Source organism: Sapajus apella, unplaced genomic scaffold (genome assembly GCF_009761245.1).
Source record: "Sapajus apella isolate SASKATOON/1434 unplaced genomic scaffold, GSC_monkey_1.0 scaffold11, whole genome shotgun sequence".
NCBI classification, from domain to species: Eukaryota; Metazoa; Chordata; class Mammalia; order Primates; family Cebidae; genus Sapajus; species Sapajus apella.
The window spans coordinates 33709777-33729980 of record NW_022436951.1 but is presented as its reverse complement, the minus strand read 5'-3'; the positions used below and the strand labels follow the sequence as shown (position 1 = coordinate 33729980).

At 38.5% G+C, this 20204-nt stretch overlaps 1 pseudogene; it reads right to left on the bottom strand.

Annotated features, from left to right (window-relative positions):
* Positions 1-17755: 17755 nt before the first annotated feature.
* Positions 17756-18806, bottom strand: LOC116552187 (annotated as a pseudogene).
* Positions 18807-20204: the final 1398 nt, after the last annotated feature.

Genomic DNA, 20204 nt, shown 5'->3' with positions numbered 1-20204 from the left:
TTGTCTAATTTTCAAGACTACTGCTCTGCAGATATTAGACACAAGACAGCAACATCAATTCTTTTCTAAATTTTCAGGCTGGGAGTGTGCCCTACAAATGACAGACTTGTCACACCCTATATACATATAAACCAATTACTTTAATTCTCTCCCTCTCTCCATTTGGGGTGTGTGTGTGTGTGTGTGTGTGTGTGTGTGTGTGCGTGTGTATGTGTGCTTGCATAATTACTTAGAATAATGCCTATACTATAGTTAAGATTAAAAATAAATTAGGATGTAGGCATTCTTTTGGGAGGCCACTATTCAACCCACCACACTCTGAAACTCAATTCACTGTTTTTGTGTGTGTGCGTATAAATGAGTCAAGTTCTCAGCAAAAATATTTTTACTTTTATCATCTGAAGAGCATATTTCTAACTTTAGTTTTTATCTACCTGTAGTTTTTGTTGTTATTCACATTGCCTTTATTTCCCAGATTTAAAAAATAATCTGTCTTGTTGGGTAGAATAAAAATACATGGATATTTTTAGATGTGATACTCATTCATCTGTTAACACAAGGGCAACTTTTTCTCCTTTGGAAATCCATCCCCTTGACTCCTATTCTGTTCTTATAATAAATGTATTTCTGAGAATGGTAATTCTTCAGTTCTCTTCCAAAGCTACTTAATTTTTTGGCTGACTAAGGCACACAAAGAATTACAATAATTTGTTTATAAATTAGGGAATAAATTGGAAAGGCAATATTATGAGTATCAACTGTTGTGTTCAGGGAACCTGGATGGGGACTCTATTTTCTCTTGTTAAGGAGGATATCCTTTGGGGATCCCAGAAAATCCTAATGTTTGCAAACCTTCTTCTAAATGAAGTGCATGAGTGGATTTTGGAAGTTCTTCTTTAATGAAGTCCGAAACCCTAAGTCAAAAGCACCCATGCTGCTGAGTCAAAAGCACCCACTTTTCAGTGAGCTTGGAGATTCTCAGATGTCCTCAAACTTCCCCTGCTCCAACAGTTTCACTGCTGAGTGCATTCCTCAGGGCCTCTGACACCAGACACAGCTTACCTGACGTGGCATCTGCTGCTTCTCTCTGTGACCACCTGATTTGAGACCACATTCTGTAATAAATGCTTGACAATAAATGTGCATGTGAATCTGGGAAAAGGGAATCTCACTCACCCACTTTGCTTGTTTTAGTGTGATAGTCTCCTGAAGTTAAATACAAGCAGCATGCATATACTTTCAGATAAACACTTGATACAAAAACAATAGCAGAACAAATTCGATTTTTTTTTTATTTTAACACATTGATGATGTATTAGTCCATTTTTAGACTGCTATAAAGAAATATCCAGGACTGGGTAATTTATAAAGGAAAGAGATTTAATTGACTCACAGTTCCTCATTGCAGAGGAGGCCTCAGGAAACTTACAATCATGGTGAAAGGCAAAGGAGAAGCAGACACCTTTTACACAGGGTGGTAGGACGGAGTGAGTGCAGAGTGAAGGGGGAAGCCTTTTTTATTTTCTGAGATGGAGTTTTGCTCTGTCACCTAGGCTGGAGTACTGTGGCATGATCTCGGCTCACTGCAACCTCCTCCTCCTGGGTTGAAGCGATTCTCCTGCCTCAGCCTCCTGAGTAGCTGAGATTACAGGTGCCTGCCACTACTCCCAGCTAATTTTTTGTATTTTTAGTAGGGACAGGGTTTCACCATGCTGGCCAGGCTGGTCTTGAACCCTTGACCTTGTGATCTGCCTACCTCAGCCTCGCCAAGTGCTGGGATTACAGATGTGAGCCACCACACCTGGCAGGGGAAGCCTTTTATAAAACTATCAGATCTTGTGAGAACTCACTCAATATCATGAGAACAGCATGGAGAAACTGTCCCCATGATTCAATTATCTCCGCCTGTTCTCTCCTTTGACATGTGGAGATTATGGGGATTACAATTCAAGATGACATTTTGGGTGGGGAAACAACAAAACCATATCAGATGGATACAATATTTTGGCAAAAAAATAAGGAGTATCTATTGTAGCTGTGAAAATAATAGCAGTTATTATTGCAGAAATGGTGCATCATACAAAAGTTTTGAAAAGTAAAGTGTATTTAGACAGTATCATTCAAAAAGTGTGGAAAATGTCATGCAAGCCAAGAACTTTATTAGAATATGACATTTTGGGGGTAGATTCCTCACAGATGTTAATATTCTGGCAATATGTTTCAAATGTTTTGTATTAAATTCCATTAGCTGTTTTCAGGTTAAGTGTGAGCACAAATATGAATTTTCTCACAGAACCTGTAAGGTACACGGATTTGATTTGGTCAAATAGGCTGAAGCCCATATCCAGGCCTGCAGGACTCAGCGAGCTTGGTGCACAGGCACACACCTCCACTTGTTATATAACCTGTTTATTTAAGTTCATACTTGGCTCTGAGACACTATTGTCTGTAAAAGGTATAATAGCCCTGCTAACACTGTACAGGGGGCTCTTGGGGCTCAGCTTGGCTCAACATGGCTGGACATGGCTCTTGTGCAGTCACTCTTGTATCCAGAGAAAGAGAAAAAGCCAAATCTGTCCATCTTTGCAGACAGACAGACTGGAGCCAGGACACAGCTCAGCTTGCTTGTGCCCAAAGAGAGAAAGAGTTAAGCTGTTGATCCTAAAGGCAAGGGAGACCGGACTGTTGATCCTGAAGGCCAGGGAGAACCAGGTGCGCAGCTATGTGTGGGAGCCCGACTAAGCAGCAGAGACAGAGCAGTGTGGAAAAGCTGTTGATGAGAGCTGCTGCTGAATAAAATCATCCTTCATCTACCTATGGCCCCCCAAGTGTTCTTTCTGCTCATCCAACCACTCCATTTGGACCTCAGCATAACATTTGGCATAGTTGTGAATGTGACAGAAACCAAAACACATATTTTATAAATCAAATATAACATTTGTGGAATTTTTGTTGATATTTTCAAAGGGTGAACGTGATCAATGGGACAAATTCAAAATCTCCGTTAATGTGTTTAATATTTGATATTAAATGTGATAAAATTGAAATGTGAAGTTTCTACTGAAGGACCAAAACAGTAAAGAATACTTCAGAACTTAGACTGCCTGTCTAAAATATTGAGCTCTGATCATCTAGTATTTTTAAAAGGAGTCTGTTAAATATTATGTTAAATTATGAAGCATACAAATCTCAAATCTTCAGCATAATTTGCATTAATGTGATCTCATAGATAGCTGGTATGAATATAATTTGGCATAAATATATTTAAAGTGTATTTGAAACATACTGGCAATTTTCTATAAAGATGAAAATTTATATGCTCTATGACCCAGCAATTATATTCGCAGATGAAGTGTAGCTCATCTTTCTAGGAGTTAAGAATATTCAAGTGGATATTTATAAGAGCACACTTGAAACAATTCAGATTTCAACAGGAATGGATTCAAACTGTAGAATATTAAACAGCCCTGAAAAGAAATTTACTATAGCTGTAAGCAATAGTGTGAATTAAATGTTGTGCCAATATTGAGGAAAAAAAAACCAAGTATAGAAAGACTACATGTAATAGTCTTGTAATAAAATTAATGATAATAAAACTAAATGATATCCTTTAAGGCATACACCAAGTGACCAAACAATACACAGATTATTTTTCTTTTTAAATTTAGATTGGGGTGGTCGGTGTATTAGTGTGTTCTCACACTGCTATAAAGAAATATCTGAGAATGTGTACCTTAAAAGGAACACAGGTTTAATTGACTCAGAGTTTTTCCGGCTGTACAGAAAGGGTGGCAGCATCTGCTCTGCTACTGAAGAGGCCTCAGGTGACTTTCAACCATAATGGAAGGCAAAGGGGAAGGAAGCACGTCTTACGTGATTGGAGCAGAAGGATGAAAGTGGGTGGTGGGTACGTGACACATGTTTTTAAACAAGCAGCTCTAATGAGAACTCACTCACTAAACGGTACCAAGTCGGGATGGTGCTAACTCATTCATAAGAACTCTGCCCCCATCATCCAATCACCTCCCACCAGGCCCCACTTCCAACACTGAGGATTACAATTCAACTTGCAATTGGGCGGGGGGACACAGATCCAAATAATAAATTAGGGGATATGTTTGCAGATTTATTGCAGGAGGATACTGCATGATGCTGAGATTTGGGCTTCTGTTGATCAGGTCACTCAGATAGTGACCATATAGTGCTCAATAAAAAGTTTTTCCACCCTTTCCCATTTCCTTCCCCTCTTCCTCATTTTGCAGCCCCCAGTGTCTCTTGTTCCTATCTTTATATCCTTGTATACACAAGGCTTAGCTCCCACTTGGACATGCAATATTTTATTTGTGGTTTCTGTGTTAATTCACTTAGGATAATGGCCTTCAGAAGTATCCATGTTGCTGATAAGAGTAAGGTCATGATTTCATCCATTTTAATGGCTGTGCAGTATTTCATGGTATATATGTGCCACATTTTCTTTATCCAATCTACCATTGATGAACACCTAGGTTGAGTCCTTGTCTTTGCTATTGCAAATAGTGCTAGAATAAGCATATCATCAGTCCATTGGTCTTTCTGGTAGAACTATTTTTTTTCTTTGAGCATATCACTTGTAAAAGGATTGCCAAGTCAAATGATACTTCTATTTTTTTTCTTCTTTGAGAAAGCTCCAAAATGCTTTCCACATTAGCTGAACTAATTTACATTCCCATCAACACTGCACAAGTATTCCCTTTTCTTCACAGCCTCACCAACATCTGTTATTTTTAAACTTTTAAACCAAAGCCTTTCTGACTGGAGTGAGATGGTATCTCATTGTGGTTTTGATTTGCATTTCTCTGATGATTAATGATATTGAGCATTTTTTCATATGCTATTTGAGAACTCATACGTGTTCTCAGAAGTATCTGTTCATGTTCTTTGCCCACTCTTCAATAGGGTTATTTGTTTCATTCTTGTTAATTTGTTTTAGTTCCTTATACAGTCTGGAAATTAGACCTTTATCAGATGCATAGTTTGTAAATATTAACTCCCATTCTGTAGGCTGTCTTTTTATTCTGATGATGATTTCTTTATACACAAAGTGTGTGAAGTTTACTCCTGGAAGAAGTGAAATGCTTCTGGTGCCCAAATAATAGGCTTTTTTTCCCCAGTGCAACTTTGATTTAAACCACTTGTATGAACTCAGGCTCTTGTTGTTTAAGAGCCAGTAATAGTAGACCTTCTGTATGCTTTACAATAGGTTCTCATGTAATCATGTCCTAGTGACCTATAGCAGTGGCTTTGATCTTCTACTCATTAAGACTCTCAGCTGTGGCAGAGTAGCAGCTGCAGAATAAGAAGTGTGTTTTTGTAAAGGAATAGCCATGTAAGCATGGTATGAAGAAAACAACAGTCCTGCAAACAATAGCTACTAAAATAGCCTGCAAAATAGCTAAAAGAAACATTAGCAGGAAATGTTGAAAGATTTTTAATGAAAAAAATATTAAACTATATAAAAGGTGTCTGCACCCTGAATACATGGGGAGATATATGGTCTTCCCATTTGGGCAGATACAAAAGTAAAAAGAGAACTATCCTTCCATAATTATAATATAAAAACATAATATTACATTATAATTATGATAATTTTTAGCAAACACTTTAAAAGGGATACTTTTCTATATCTTGTTAATTTAATTATAAACTTATCTGGATAAAATTCTGAAATTAAAGACATGTAAAACACAGTACAAAAAATTGCCTTCCCAAGTAGCAAGGCATATTATAAGCCCAGAATAATTAAAGTACTATGGCATTGATATTCCAAATAGGCAAGTCAGTCATTGAAACATATTAGACATATTAATATGGATATATAATTTCATATATATGCACTTTATCATAAAGATGGTATTTCAAGTCAGTGATGAATTAAGGAGTCACAAAAATAAATTATAGAAACATCAGAATGCAAACCTTTAAACATATTATAAGAAAATAAAAGAAATTTATTTAGAAGATTGAGTTAGAAAAGATCCTTTTAAAACAAATTACAAATGAAAGTTTTTCCTCTTACGGCAAAAATTCATAAAGGAAACAGTTTAATTTGATATTAAAAAACATGCTTGAATGTGACAAAGTCACTATAAAATTAAAATATGTGTTAAAACTTTGAGAATATTTGATCTGTATATAAAATAAAGGATTAATATTTAAAATTTATTTTAAAACCTACAGATACTCATAACCACAAAAATCCAGTAGACCCAGAAGTCAAATGTGGAGATAGAGTGTTCAGAGGAGACGCAATCCCAAAACTTGCAATGCAGAGCCCTACCCACTCCCTGAGAGTTAGATGATTGGAAATTATAACACTGGGTTATCATTTTTTGCCCACAACATTTGCAAAATTAAAAAATATAAAAATGACATCATCAAATTTTGTCCACAATATAGGGAAACAGGCATTGTCACTTCTTGTGTGACAGATTAGTTCAGGCTTTAACTTGGCAGTATTTGCTGACATAATCAATGTGCTTCTCTTTTGGCCCATCATCTCCACTTTGCAGTGTCAAATCTTTAGTCATACGCACATGGGAAAAAAAACAAGATATTCACACAACTTTCTGTTGCATCCTCATACTGAGCATTACAATATAGGAGAAAAGTATCTTGACATGCATCTTCAAGGGAATGGTTACACTACCCTATGCCCCCATTGTGAAGTGCTGTGCTGCATACTCTCCAGTGACCAGCGTCTCTTAAATTCCAGACGGCTGAAAAGTAACTATTCTGCAGTATGGTGTATGTCTTTCTAAAATTTTAAATGTAGCATTTCCAGAGTTTTAGCTGGAAATTACATATGCATATGCACATATCTATGTTTATTTACATGTAAGTTTGTATATATAATATGCACATATGTGTATATGTGTTTATATATAGAAATGTGTATATATAATACATAATTTTGCTTACATGTGTTTTTCTGGACATAAAATTTTACTAGCTATATTGGTTTTTACTTTGTAGTTTTGGCTTTTAAGAGGTTTTAGAGCTATTCTTGTAATGAACTCCTAAAGCTTTTCCTAACTTTTATTAGGCTTCATTTAAAAAGCATTAATTGATTATAAGGTACAGGAGAATGACCTATGCACGTGTATGCATGTATGTGTGTCTGTGCATGTGTGCATGCGTGCATGTGTGTATGTGTGCATGCGTGCATGTGTGCATGTGTACCTGTTTACATGAATAAGTACAAATGCATAAAGGTACATGTGCCTGGGTGTGCATGAATGTATGTGTGTTTATGTATATGTTTATTATTTTTAAATTATTAAACCAAACTTGAATTCCTCCGGTAAATTCAAATTGTTCATGTGCATTTTACTTTTTGTTTGTCTGTTTTAACTTGCTAAGTTTGTAAATATTTGGTTTGGAATTTTTTAATTCACATTAAAGAAATAGATTGGTGGCCTGTGGCTTTCTTTTTAGCACTTTCCTTCCTGGTATTAACAGAAGTAATATTTCAAAAATTATTTTTAAAAAATACTTTTTGCATGTTATAACAGAGGCTTTGCTATGTTTACTTATGATCTGATATGCTTATTAATGATCATGCTGCTCATTTGAAAAATAACATTGGTATACTTTTTCATTAGATTTTATTAATGATAGCAATGGTCCTTTATTTTGTGGCAATGTTATTTATTCATCTTTAAGCACAAATTTTTTGCTCTTGTGAATTCATTCATTCTGTATGGCTTTAATAAGCTCTGTATTAATGGGATCTCATAGTCAAAATATCACACATGCACTGCTTTGAATAGTGAGGGGTAAAGGTGGAAAATAATTAGTATCTATTTTAGGTCTCAAGGTCTTTCAGTGACAATGGGAAAAATGGAGAGCAAAAACAGAGTAATGAGGAGAGAACTTTGTCCAGAAGGGATGTTGGCTTAATTAATTTACCTAAGCTCATCTGAAGACAGGAAAATGAACTTAAGAGGCTTCTATTCCCATGCATGTATTTTAATTGCTAAGTATTGTATTGGACATTTTGCTTTCTCCCTGTTAAGAACTAATCTCATTATTTTAATAATGCTCTATAAACCTGAGGTTAAAAAAAAAAAAGAAAGGGATTCATATAGTCAGTTTAGTTCATCCATTCTTTCATTTAACTAAATTATGAACATTGACAATATAGACATAAAATATGACATAAAATGAGAAGAAAACTCATAAATAGACATTGTTCCAACAACCAATATATCACTGTGTTTTCCAGGCTCATAGTAATTGTTGATTAGGCTTATTTTACATTAGAATTTTTGTGATTTTTTTTAAAGTAACCAATATTTTCAATGTCATTATACAGTATCATACCAGGATATGGGCACTCAGATGGACAAGATCCCAAAGAGTTTCATAATGTTGCCCTTTTACCGCCACACTCACTTCCTTCTTGCCACCAGCTCCTTCTTAACACTGCCCACCGTTGATCTGTTCTCCACTTCAATAATTTGGTTCTTTTAAGAATGTTATAGAAGTGGAGTCATGAACTATGCCATCTTTGGGAACTGGCTTTTTTTTTTTTTTCATGTGGCATAATTCTTTAGAGGCTCATCCAGGTAGTTGCCTGTATCAGTAGCAAACTATTTTTTATTGCTGAGCAAAGTGGCAAACTACGTTTTATCCTAGGCTACAGTTGGGGTATATTTTGTTTAACATTCTCCTATCAAAGGACAGTGTGGGAGAGGAATAACTGACATTTCTATCTGTGAAGATGTCCAGTTATTTGCCACGGAAAGGTAAGTGCAGTTCAGGATGGTCTGCCAGAGCTATTTCTGCCTCGTTCTCCTCCTCTCCATCTTTGAAACTTAATTTTTGCTTTTTCATATCCCTGTAACAATGCATAAATATTTCTCTAATGTATCATCGGTTTTACCCATCATACACAGCAACTCTTACATCCATGATGACTTTTGATGAGAATACTAGCACTGCTGCCTTTCTCGCAGCCTCTTCTCTCAAGCCGCATTCCAAATTTGCTCACATCTGCCCTGGTCAAGATTTATAAAACGGAAATGCGGCTTGTAACCATCATCAAGTCTTCAGCTTTTATTTCCTATAGATTAACACTTGAAAACAAAATAGCTTCTACATACATACTATTATGATGAAATAAGAAATGTTACTGAATATCAGTCTCTTCAGCTATGATATCAAAAACCTCATTTTGACATAATTTACATTATTTGGTTTACATTACTTTATAACAATTAAGTCAGGTTTTGGTTTCTAAAACGTCTGGGTGAGGGTTTCCTTGTACTTTGTGTGTGGCTGGGGAGGGTGTCTTCCTGCATTTTCAAATGCCTTTTTTCTTATGAAAAAGTAATATTTTTCTTCTTTACTCTATCCATAATGCTGACTAACCTACTCTACTCATTTTATCAATTGCAGGCACTTCATTCCAGTTTTTCCCTTGGAGAGTTCCTTCATGAACTCACTAATGTCTTGCTCTAATTTGGGGCAGTTGTTTTCTCATCCACTCCAGAGTTGTCAATTTGAAGTTTTCTTTCTATTTGAGCCTCTAGATTCTTACACTCTTCTAGAAGATGAACAAAATAGCCTATTTTTAAGTGTTTTGAGTCAGAAGACAGAGATTGACTCCATGACTGAAAGTTATTTGCCCTGAATTTATTCCATTGAAGACAGTGCTTCAAGTACCTTATGAAGATTAACCAACTCCATCTTTCAACCAAGTCTTTGGAATATGCACCGCTGTAATCACTATGTTACAAATGAGGAATCAGCATGCTTGAGGTTGAAGTCTCAGGCCCCATCATTATTAAATTTTAGAGCTACATTTGAATGACTTAGGCAGTTTAACTTCAAATAGTACTCTCTTATTGACTATACTATAGCAAGTTCTATTTTTGGGTCTCACTTCATTTGTAGTAAGCTATGATGATTATAATTATTTATATTAATGTAGAATAAAAAGCCACCAGTCAGGAATCAGATCCTGAACATACCAGAAATAGCTGAAAGGTATGTGTTAAACCATATGTGGCCCCAAGAAAGCTGCATTGAAATGGCCAGGCACAGGCAGAGTGGAATGGAAGTTTCTCAAAGGAAGGCAAGGAGAATGCTTTTCATGTTTGAGTCACCAGCACCGTGAGTACTGGGCTTGATGCTCTGCACACCATAGGTGCTCAGCATGTATTAGTAGTAGGAGTAAGTCAACAGCATGGTCTGTTCCATACCCTTCTGTAACCCATCTTCCTTGCTCTCTTCTGCTACTCTAAGCACAGCGCTAGTCACATAATAGTGGTGCATTTAAGTAGGTATTTGATCTTTGTGGCAGGAATATGGCGGTCCCATTTTATCCTAACAGTAGAAGTTCCTTTATTGAAATGTGTAACCGAGGGCAGAAACAGTGAAAATCGACATTCCTGATAAGGCACATGGATATGGGGGAAAGAGTACAGACTTTGTTGTCAAAGTGTTGCTTGGTTAATACAATTAGTTGAGGGCCTTCTATGACCCAGGCTTTGCTGTAGATTCTAAAAACAAGACAGAATATAGCAAGCAAGACACACTCAGCCTTGCCTATCTTATTTCTCTGATGAGTGTTTGCTTGTTTTTTTTTAATTTTGGCTCTGTTTATAGTTGTGTGCTTCCATATAAGGAATATTATTCTTGGCCTCAATTTATGCCTAAAATAAAGATATTAAAATATTTATCTCAAAGGGTTTGTGTGAGCATTACAGAACTTATACATAGATCTATGAGAGAGAAAAAGAGCACTTGATGCATGATAAATGTGATTTCTCTTCTTTTTTTTTCTTGGCAGCTCACGGACAGCTCATGCTGATCTCTTTTGCCGTCTGAGCCCTAGCTTTCTTTGAGGATCACTCTCTGTTTAATAACTGGTGCTGGGATAACTGGCGAGCCATATGCAGAAGAAGAATAAAATTGGACCCTTACCTTTCACCATGTAAACAAATAGTTCAAGATGGATTAAAGATATGACATAGGGCCTCAAACTATAAAACTCACAGAGAAAAACTATTTTCAATATTGGCCCTGGCAAATAATTATTAGCTGAATCCCCAAAATCAATTGCAACAAAAACAAAAATTGGCCAGTGGGGCTTAATTAAACTAAAAATCTTCTGCACAGGAAAAGTACTATAAATAAACAGACAACTTGCAGAATGGGAGAAAATATTTGCTAACTAGGCAACTGATAAAGCTACTCGGAATCTGTAATTTAAATCAACAAGAGTAAAACAAATAATCCCATTTAAAAATGGGAAAAGGACATGAATAAACACTTTATAAAAGAAGACATACAAGTGGCCCCGAAATATAAAAATCTGTTAATTACTAATCAAGAAATGCAAATCAAAACCATAATGAAATACCATCTCACACCAGTCACAATGGCTATTATTAAAAACTCAAAAACCAAAGATGCTTGCAAAGCTGAAGAGAAAAAGGAGCACTTATACACTGTTGGTGGGAATATAAATTAGTTCAGCCAATGTGTTTCCACATTGGAGTTTGAAGATTTCTCAAAGAACTTTGGAGATTTCTCCAAAGTTTTGAACCTTGGGAATTTCTCAAAGAACTTAAAATAGAGCCGTGATTTGACCCAGCCATCCCATTACTGGGTATACAATCAAAGGAAAATTTTCTTTTTTTTTTTTTTTTTCTTTTTTTTTTTTGAGACAGAGTTTCACTCTTGTTACCCAGGCTGGAGTGCAATGGCGCGATCTCGGCTCACCGCAGCCTCCACTTCCCGGGTTCAGGCAATTCTCCTGCCTCAGCCTCCTGAGTAGCTGGGATTACAGGCACGTGCCACCATGCCCAGCTAATTTTTTTGTAGTTTTAGTAGAGACGGGGTTTCACCATGTTGACCAGGATGGTCTCGATCTCTTGACCTTGTGATCCACCCGCCTCGGCCTCCCAAAGTGCTGGGATTACAGGCTTGAGCCACCGCGCCCGGCCGGAAAATTGATTTTCTTTGCACTCATGCACTCATCTGTTCATTGCGGCACTATTCACAATAGGAAAGACACGGAATCAGCCTAGGTGTCCATCAACTTTGGACTGAATAAAGAAAATGTGGTAACTATACACCACAAAATACAATGCAGCCATAAAAAAGAATGAAATTGTGTCCTTTGCAACAGCATAAATAGAGCTAGAGGCCATAATTCTAAAGGAACTAATGCAGAAACAGAAAACCAAATACTGCAGGTTCTCATTTACAAGTGGAACACACATAGACATAAAATTGGGGGAAATAGATATCAGGGACTCCTATAGGAAGGAGGGAGGGGGATACTATGTATAAGGGAAGTATGATACTATCTGGGGGCATTATATCCACGTAACAAATCTGCACATGTATCTCCATATCTAAAATTCAAGTTGAATTTTTTTTTAAAAAAAGGTCACTCAATATACAGCATCAATTTTGGACCACAGTGTGGCATTCTAAGTTTCCTGACAATCTTCATTGCTGGTGATCTCCTAGTCCTGCAGGGAAGTACTTGGTGTCACACTCAGGGCTCAGTGCCCACTGGGCTGACCCATGAGTGATTTTTGTGTTAGTTTCTCCTGACTTACATGTGCCATTCTGGATAGTTTCTTCAGATAGTAATTACTCTTGGCTGCTGCCATGGCCCCATTAAAGGCAGAACCCTGGTGATGAAAAGTCTCAGATCGCACTGGCAGTCTCTACTTCAGACATGAACTCTGGAATTTGACAGCTGTGATGGGTCTCCCCATGTTGCTTCCACAGGCTTAATGATGGCTTTAGCATCTCCTACCTGAAGGTATCTCCCATCATGCCACTGAAATGCACAGCCATGTTTCAGTTAATTTAGCTTATTTGCTAGTTTGTAAACAAATACAATTCATAAAACAATTTGTGCATCTCTTGTTTTTTGGATGGTCAATTTTGAAATGATAACTGTTTTGATTGATGTGCTCTAAATAACAAAAGTGAAACAGTTCATGTTGAACTACCCATATGCTAAGGTGATAAACATACGTTCCAATACGGAGCTAAGAGAAAAGCAAAGACACGATTTTAGCAAATCTTAGCTCTTGACAAACACTCACAGGATATTTCAGTGAAGAAATATGCACATAGCTCAGGGAATTAAGAAACTGGCTAGCTCACTGTGGAAATGACACCTTTATGCTCAGAGTTTCATGACTACAGTGAGCTCATTCCTTCCATGATCAGGGTCGAGCCTTAAACTATTCCTGTGGATTTTCCCATCAGTAGGCTGATGCTGCTTATCCACTTAGGTAAGCACTACGAAGACAGAGTGGGCTTCCTCACCACTTTACACCACACTAGAGCCACCATCTGGAGGTGATCACGTGGGAGAATTTGCTTCAGGAAGTGGAGTGCAATGGAACAAGGCTGTTGATTGCCATCTGCCCTGTCAATAAGAAGTGTGGGCTCAAAAAGAAGAGGTTGGCCCCCATGCTGGTTGACTTATTCTACACCCATCATTCTTTTACTGTGGCATACACTATTATTTTTAGCACATCTGTTACTTTTTTATTCCTAATCCTAGGTACACAGTCCTTACTGTTTCATGAAGATAAGCTTTGCTTTTCACTGCAATTTATAGAAATTTCATTTTTATAAGGCTTATCCAATGCTGAGTCAGTCTCTGATTTTAAGGTCCTCAGGTGATTCCTGTGATCAGCGGAGCTGAAAATTACTGGGAAATGGGGAGGAGCCCATGGTCACTGCCCCCCTGTGTCATCTGTTGCCCAGAAGCTGAGACCTCCAGAGGCTGCCACTTTGCAGAGGGAAAAATGAGGATGTCCACTTTTTGTCACCCTCTGCTTCAGCTGCACCTGGCCTCTTGCTCAGTGACCCACCCTATGGTGCTACCTTGACATGACCAAACTGCCTCAGGTGTGGCCTTGGCACCTGCTGGTCATTCTGGAGTCACAATTCATCCACAGGCTGCCACTTTCCTCCCATACTAGCTTTCCTGCCCTCTGAGGCCACCTCTGTACTCCCTACTGTGAGGTCCAGGTAGGACACTCTGCCTCTCTCGTCTAAGGCCTTCGCCCTCTGAGACCCCAGAGATTTTATGAAGCCACCTTGTCCTGTCTGCAGCTGCAAAGGGACTCGTGTCAGAGGCTTACCTTCCTTGACCTCTTGCAGGCTGGGTTCTGTACTCTTAGACCTAGATTTTAAATGACCACTTCCTGGTTCTGGATCTTAAAGAAGCCTCCAGAACATCTTCCCTGGGGGCTAAGGGATAGCAGACATAGCCCCCTGCCAAGCCTGCTTAGATCTAACTGTCCTCCTAAATGCCTTTGTTTCTGTTCTTGCAATTCTGTTCAAGCTGGAGAAGTCTGATTCTGTTGTCTTGGGTCCCCTCTTAGATCTCCCAGCGCCCCTGGGTGGATGCTAACTGGAGCTGGACCCACCCCAGGGCCTGCGGCATGTGGCAGTTCCTACCTCTTACCTGCACTGAGGAGGTCATAGGGGAGAAGTAACAGGCATAGACATTATTTTCTCAAATGTGACTCCCCCTATGCAAATGAAATCAGTTGGCCGCAGGCCTGTGACAGGCGGGCTCACACTTGCTAAGCATGATGCATGGACAATCACTGGAATCAGTCCAGTGCATATTGGGTGTTTAAGTGGTCCTAGACGCGGGATGCATAGCAGGTGGGAGGAAGGACAGAGACAAGGCCAGAGGGCAATGACTTCTGCCAAGGACTGCATCTGTCTGGTTCTTTCTGGGGAGCATCACACATGGACTGCCTAATTAAAGACACTGCTGTCATACATAACAGGAGCATGGATGAGGCCAGCCTCATTCCCACATCCACTCTGTCACATCTTCATGAATAAGCATCTAAGCAGGGTAAGCAAAGGAGTTACTTTACAGAGAGATCGCCGCCTAAAAGGTCTTTGATACTCCATTAAGCTTGCAGTCCTTCAAGCGAATAGTGGCCTATTAGCAGATTTTGCTGAAAGGGTTAATTTCTGACCCTGCAGTGGACAGCTGCTTTCTCAGAGTCCAGGTTTGAGTGTGCAGGAGCGTGAGTGTCTGTGCCTTGGTGGTGGCTGGGTGGGCACTGGCTCAGATGCTGGACACAGGGTATTCCCCTCATGGTTGGGACAAGCCTGGAGAACTTATTGTAAATCAGCACAAGCCATCTACTTCCTTAGAGCAGGGAGCTTTCTTTAAGCTGCCTTGACTTGACCCAACTGCCTCAGGTGCTGCCTTGGGACCTGCTGGGCTCTTAAGATCCAGTGCCAGGAAGTGATCATGTAAAATCCAGGACTAGGAGTAGAGAAAGCAGCCTACGAGAGGTCCAGAAAGATAAAACCTCTCTACACATCTTCTCGCCCCACAAAGTAGTCAGAAAAGACTCATGGCTTCCATTTAAAAATCACGGAAGGGGTCAGGTGCAGTGGCTTATGCCTGTAATTCCAGCACTTTGGGAGGCCAAGGCAGGCAGATCACAAGGTCAGGAGATCAAGACCATCCTGGCCAACATGGTGAAACCCCATCTCTACTAAAAATACAAAAAATTAGCTGGGTGTGGTGGTGCACGCCTATAGTCCTAGCTACTCAGGGAAGGAAAATTGCTTGAGCGATTGAGTCAGAGATTGCAGTGAGCCGAGACTGCACCACTGTACTCCAGCCTGGCCAATAGAGCTGGACTCTGTCTAAAAATAATAATAATAATAATAAATAACAGTGAAGGCCAGGTGCAGTGGCTTAGGCCTATAATCCCAGCATTTTGGGAGGCTGAGGCAGGAGAATCACTTGAACCTGGGAGGCGGAGGTCTCAGTGAGCCAAGATCACGTCCCTGTACTCCAAACTGGGTGACAGAGTGAGACTGTCTCAAAAAAAAAAGTCACAGTAGGATATGTCAATCATTATTCTAATTAATAATGTAACTAAACTTTTTAACTAAATCAGGTATGCAATTTCACATAACATAATAGTCCATAAACATTTTCTTGCATAAAATTCAGCATAGAATCTGACTCCTCATCCTTGGTGACAGGTGGAAATTTAATGTTTACGCTCAACCACCAGTAGAACTGAATGAGCTGATTTTCTGCAGTGGCTCCAGGCAGTGTCCTTGAGGACATTCTCTCTGAAGACCCCTGGCTCCCCAACCTACCCCCAGTGTATTTGTAAGTCTTTCTTCTGTCTTTACATAGCTGCCTTCACTTGTCTCCCACCTTTGCTATACATCTACTTTGTGCAGTGCCTCTGATTTATTTACCACTGTCTTCTGAGTAGTTGGCATAAACCAACTTTGCTAGAATGACCTTCCAGTCTACCACCTGACCCTCCTGATCGTCCCGGTTTAAAGGCCTGGACAAGCTTCCTAGAGAACTCCACCATAATTCTCAAAGTATGCCCCCTAAAAAATGAGTGAAAAAAAATTACCTCTATGGGAAATTGGTATTTAAAGAGGATTAGATGCACAGTTGTGTTTCTCATCCCACTTCCAGAAATAAAACTGACTCTGGTGATCCGTCACCTTTGGTCCATGAGCAGGAGACTGGTTCCCATAGTGGTAAAGTGCTCAGAGGGTCAGGAGGGCATAAATGCTTGTTGGTCTCTAAATGAACTACTGCTGAAAAGAAGCTGTGCATCTGTGGATTTGAAAACAACAAGAGTTGATGGTTAACCAGCAGCCTTGGAGTTTTTATCATTATCCCAGTAAAACCAATCTTTGTGAAACCGAGCCACATAAATTGCTTTTAAACCATTACAAATTACTTTTTTTTGAAATATTATAGCAGTGTTTAATTGAATTGTTTTAAAATAGTGGTAATTATTTAAATCTCATAATTACAATTTGAATATACAATCTGACTTACAATTAGAACTATGCACAGTTTCTGAAGCATATTTTTCAGGTTTGTTTTTGCACATAAATTAATGTCCTTGATTTGCAGAACTATAACTACCTGGAAGCACTAAGTTTTACGCACATTTATTGATAGCCAACAAAATCCTTGACAGAGTGAGGCATCAAGAGTACCATGTGTGGAAAAGCAGCTGTTGCCCCCCAAGTGCAATATGAAATCTAGAACGAGACCCTCTCAGAGGCGTGCATGTCTCAATGAGTGACCCTCAACGAAACCCAAATGTATAGGAGGAAGGAGCTGACCAGTCATGGGCATCTTTCACACTGGGACAATCTTTAAATCAGAGGCAGCTTTGGACCTCTAGCATAAGAGACAGATTTTACATTCTTTGATTTTACTTACACTTTTTAAAAAAGATAAAGTATATCTGAATTCTCTCTTCACACTTAAACTGCTGGTGCACTAGCAGTTCAAGCTGATTCAAGTCATGACGCGACCACCAGAAACTTTAAAGAACCCCAGACCTCATTCTCCCCTTTCTTATAATGAAGTCACAGACTGTCTCATCAAACTACTTGATGTCTGTAAGAGACTTACATTTTACAAACACAGTTAGCTTATTATTGAACTTTTAAGAAAAGTCCAAAGATGTGTGAAAAAGTATGCCTGCTAACAGTGACTGCTTCTACAGGGACAATAATGAAACTGAGCTACAAAAGTAATTTTACTGTTTTAAACAATGAAAGAAGCTAGGTTTTTAAATATATTACTTGTTCTGCAACAGCTGATTAAACTGATAATCAATAGAATCAAATGAACAGATTCAGCTTCCATTCTGCAAGGTGAACTCAGATTATTATTTTAATTACAGTACAGCTTCAAATTAATAACTGTCCCAAGAGTAAAGAGACCATCAAGGCAGTAATATCGATCAATTCTGTCATCATCCTGCACAGAGCACAAGATCTGCTTTTGGATAAAGGCATTAAAAAGACCTTGGGCTGATGTGGAAAGCAGGTCAGTAAAGACTCCAGTTCTGCATAATGGAATCTTCCAAGCCAAGCTGCTTTCCACAAACACAAAATCAGTTTATCTTTCCTTTGTGCACCAGTCTGGGAGCACCAACAAAATCTTTGCCATTGTAAAGAATGATAAAAAATGTTCCAATGCTTGCAACTCCCCAGAAGAGCACATAGGCCAGCGTTACTGTCCAAGCGTCACCAGCCATAAACAAACAAATAATGCACATTGAAAAGGCAACAACCATGATAATAGGCAAAGCCAGGGATTCCCAATCCCTTGGAACGCTTAAAGGACTATGAGATTCTAATTCATGCACTGAATAGTTTCCAAGAAATAAGTCTATGGAATCTTGTTTAAATGCATTGGCGAAGTTGTTCTTATAATACCATATCATTGAGTTCCAGCCACCCATTATAAGTCCCAAATGAGTGCTCTTCACAGCTCTGGTAAAGTCAGTCTTCAAGGCACCACCAGTTCCCGCATATTGCTTGGCACAGACATTTACATTGTCAGCCCAGGCACTTTTGTAAATCTTCTCATATTCATCTTGTTCTTCCAGCTTTTGTCCCACATGCAAAACTTCTAGTCTCTGAAGTTGGGCCTGAAGTGAATGACAAGCTAGCAAACTCTGGATCACATTGGTTCTGCCTAGACAATCATGCAATTGCTTTGGAACATGCTTTCCTGGTTTGTCACCACGTGGCCAGCAGAGTCCAGTAGAAAATAACTTAATCTTGCATTTCTGCTACCTGATCCAATAAAATACTTAGTCCATCCCATCTCATATTTTTACATTCCTTATGGAAGTCAAAGGCAATGTATTTCATCATTCCACTTCCCAAAGAAGACGCCATTGTTGCAAATGTCTGTTCAAGTGGCTTCTCTGAGCCCTCCTGGCTAATCAGATTGATTACAACCTGTTTGCCAAAAATTGCTTTTAAACCTCTTAGATTACAGCAAGAGCAACACTTGTAGGAAGACCTTTTTGTTTGTAAAAATGACTGAAAATTCTGCATGTAAAAAATGAACTTCAACTTCTCATTTTGTATTTCAAATCTATTCCTAACTTCCTTCATGCTATTAAAGTGTAAAAGAGACTTTTTATATCTATTTCTGTATTTCTTATATTTAATATAGCTGAGGATTCTAAAACAGAAATTCTAATAAAGACAGTTTTGTGGAGTCTTTATAGGCCAGTTTATAGACAAACTGATATACCTAAACTGTTTTCCTTTAGGGCTATGTCTTAATTTCAGCTATTTTGTAGGATGATTTTAAGGCTGCATAACATATTGATATTTTTATTCAATTGTAGGATTATTGACTCCAAGTTGCATTCTTAAATTACCTTGATATCAGAGTGGTTCCCTTATCATGTATTAGAATGGAAATATTAATAGATAGTCTTAATAGAACAATAGTCTTAAAAGAAACTGGTAATTGAGAAGTAGAAATGAACTTCAATGCAATCCATCTGGGGTTGAAGATTTTATAGGTGACTAAAATAGCAGGTCCTGTGAAAGAAGTAAAAGCATCAGGGAAAAATTATTACATCCCATTGGCAGTAACAAATCAATGAAATTAATAATTCATTTAATAAAATATATTTGAGTTTCAATTCTGCCTTAGCTGCTGTGCTCACTGCTGGGGGTTAAATTTTGGAGGCCGCAATCTGCGTTAACAAGGAACACCTAGTCCAGTACAGAGTTATGATTGGTATTTTAGGCTAGAAATATCTTTGTTACGATGGAGGGCTGCTTGTGCACTGATGAGTGAGTAGCTACATCCCTAGTCAGCCTCTGCCCACTGAATAACTCTAGAATCTCCTCTTTGGTTGTTACAACCAAAAATGTCTCTAGAGTTTTCAAATGTCCCCTGAAAAACAAAATCAGAGTTGAGAAGCCCCGACCTAACAGGACAGGAAGACTGCTGGAGTCAGTGAGGTAAGGTGAGCTCTGAGATGCTCGGGGCATCTGAGGAAAGCTGGGAACAGAGACATTCTGTGTCAGGGCTAGGAGAGGCACAGAGGCTGAAATGCCTTGTTTCGACATTAGTTCATGCAAGACAAATAGGATAGAAATTTTAACTTAACTTAGTAGAATATGAGATAACTCTAAAGCAACCTTCCCAGTGAATAGATAAATAACATTTTCATTATCAACCAATTACTATGTTTTGCAATTTGCACCTTGTTTATGATTTTAGGATGGAGAAGATTTCTATAAAATGCTGTCCTATTTTTTTCCACAAGTGTTTCATAGCTTTTCTTTTTTATGTTCCTGAATTATATCTAGAAGATTTTCTA